The 3,113-nt window shown below is 42.8% G+C and overlaps 1 pseudogene; it reads right to left on the reverse strand.

The window, feature by feature from the left end:
• Positions 1 to 322: 322 nt before the first annotated feature.
• LOC124878772 lies at positions 323 to 1,137 on the reverse strand (annotated as a pseudogene).
• Between the last annotated feature and the right edge of the window lie 1,976 nt (positions 1,138 to 3,113).

Consider the following 3,113-nt stretch of genomic DNA (forward strand, 5'->3'; position numbering starts at 1 on the left):
GGATGCACGGCGTGCCAGGAGTGCGCACATCATGACTGGGATACCTTTAGGTGGAGGATGATATTAGATGATATTTGTCCTGCTGAATATTAACAGATGCATAAATGTAATCTGAATGACTAACGTGTGTTAAATGCAGCACCTGTAACACACTTGTAACACACACCTGTAACACACACCTGTAACACACCTGTAACACACACCTGTAACACACATGTAACACACACCTGTAACACACACCTGTAACACACACCTGTAACACACCCCTGTAACACACCCCTGTAACACACGTAAGACAAGCATTTCAGACAGGTGAGTCTCAGCTGAACAATCCTCTGTCTCCCCCTGCAGGACTCAAACAGAACATTAGATTCAAGATTTAACTCTGATAAGCTAAAAGTCCCTGACCAATCATCTGCCAGTGTTTTTCATACTGGAAGCTTTCATTGGTTGTTCTGAATTCGAGGTCTTTTCCTCTGTAACTGCTCTGATTGGTCAGCTTCTCTGAAGCCCTCACACGTGATCTGGTATTGGACAGTGGCATCCATGTGACCTGGGGATTTAACAATGGAGGCCAGCCGCCGTGACTCCTCCCACCGAAGGAGGAGCCTGATGGAGGCCGCGTGCCCCCACATATCTCCTTGGGCGGACACCAGCTGTGACTGGGCTCCCCTCAGCCGCATGCTCATGTGGTTGGTGATTACCACAGCGATGTTGTGACCCGTTGCTGTGGCAATAAGCTGCAGGTCGAGGCCTTGGAGGAGGCGTGTCCTCTGGGACAGATCGTCATGCAGCCGCAGGAACGGAAACGCCACACTGTCAATGACGAGGAGGCGGAGCTTGGGCCTGCCCCTGAAAGTCAGGCAGAAGGTGTAGCTCCGCCAACAGCTCAACATAGTCATGGCAACGCACCAGGAAGATGTTTGAGAGGATTGTCTCCACAGAGAAGGCAGTCATGGCAACGCGCTGCTCCTCATCCTCAGCCAGAAGTGAGCAGTGTCTGACAGCGGCGCCGGCGATGTCCGTGACTCTCTGAAGCTGGAAGCTGCCCTCTGTGTCCACAAAGATCACCTGACCTCCAAGGCCCCCGAAGCACTGCAGCACCTGGACGTCCACGGCCAGCTGCAGGCACAGATTAGATTTTCATCACACATACAGCTAAGCACAAAATTAGTAATAGTCCTGGGAGATTTAAACTAATCTATTAATATGACCAAGATATTTCTTCTGACTACAAGTAATATTAATGCTTTTATAGGGACAGTATTTACCTGCAGAGATGGCCTTTTCAGGTTTATATGCAACAACTTTCCCTTGTGTTGCGCCTTCTTGCCCGTTACTCATCTTCATAATGAAATACACATTTTTCCGACAGGCAGTTGTTTCATTTAAAACGTACAATTTGTTTTTCTTCTTTTTCAGAACAGTGTCTAGTACAGGAGTGAACTTGTCTTTGCTTCCTAGTGGAAAACTGCAGAACAACATGAACACAGACATGACAGTCCAAGACAGAAAGTGACAAGATACAGAATTTGTAGCTGTGCCTTTCAAAGCAAATTATACAGCATGGCCATAAGTAATATATCAAAAGCTCACAAAAAACAAGTTAATATGGGAAAATATTCAAACATTTTGCTACTTTTCATTGCCCGGCCTGTCAGTTTTAGTGGACATCCATGTCTTGGAAGATTTGCAGTTGGCTCATTATCTCTCCATGTTCAGATTATGGATTGAACATAGGTCTGTGAGATGTTCAAAGCTTGGGATATTGTTTTAGAACTAGAGATGGACATGAAGTCCCGAGAATTAATTGGAACAAGGACTAACAATCAGATTCTCCTAGAATTGTTAAAATTTTAAAATTTATATTCCTATTTTCGATACCTGGTCCGCCGATCAGAAAAGGAAGCCGTTGAACACCAACAAAGAAGAATCCACAAAAGTGTGTACTCACCCATGAACGGTGTGTGGTAGCGATGAAAAATGTGGCTTAATTTTAATAAAAGAAATGACCAGTTGACTCAGTGCAACACTTACATTAAGACTGTATTATACAAAGGAGGGTGCATTACCAACATCCAAGATTCAAGATTCTTTATTGTCATTATGTCACCATAATGAAATTTAGCTGAGACCCAGCTCAAAAAATACACATGTAGGTTATAGACACTTACAGAATAAGAAAAAGAGCACATATGTATATGGAATGTGGCATGTAGCATTTTGTTAGGTTTTGTGCAACGGAGGAACCCAGAATGCAGGCAAGCAGGCATCATTACGGTAAGTGAAAAAGGATTTAATAAACAAAAAACTCACTCAAAAGAAGATGCAGGAACCAAAACAATAAACGGGCAGGCAAGACAGGCAAAAACAGACATAGGCAGGCTGGCAAGACAGGCTTGGCATGACGAACAGGACACAGGTGACATGAACTGAAATGTTTTCGCGATGAATACCTGAACAGGTGTGTATATATGGAGTGTGAACCAGGTGGAGCAAGGAGACACATTAGCTTGGAGCAGGTGAACCGAATAAAGATAATTGACAGACAGAACAAAACGTGGCTTGAACAAAACAGAGACTCTTGAATATAAACTAACAGAAACTAGAAACACATGAAACTAAAGCATAACCAGATCCAAAAACCAAACTTGACAAAACATGAACTAGAAGACAAAAACTAAAGCATAACAAGGAAAATAATAAACAGAAGCATGATTCAAAAACTGTGAGAAACATATAAGAAAAAAACCAGAAACCAAACAACCCCAAATCCTAACACATTTAGTATTTACATAAAGTGTAGCTTGTGCTGAAACAGTTTCAGATGGGCTGGTGGTTTGTTAAAACATGTTTAAACACCTCTGGATTTATGGTGCAGAAGTAACAAAGTGCCCCATCTCTGAGGGCACCAGTGCCTGTCTTAGGTAAGTAAGACAATAAAATAAATCTTATGCCAACATTGAGGAAGCTAACAAGTTATACTCGACCTAAAACGGGTACCATCTTAAATGAAAATACCTAGCGAACGTTAGCCCATGTATTCTTTCATAGACAAATAACGGGAAATTGCTCATGTTAACCAGTTGACCAGACCCTGTGATGTGCTACTC

Source organism: Girardinichthys multiradiatus, chromosome 13 (assembly GCF_021462225.1).
Source record: "Girardinichthys multiradiatus isolate DD_20200921_A chromosome 13, DD_fGirMul_XY1, whole genome shotgun sequence".
Lineage (NCBI taxonomy): Eukaryota > Metazoa > Chordata > Actinopteri > Cyprinodontiformes > Goodeidae > Girardinichthys > Girardinichthys multiradiatus.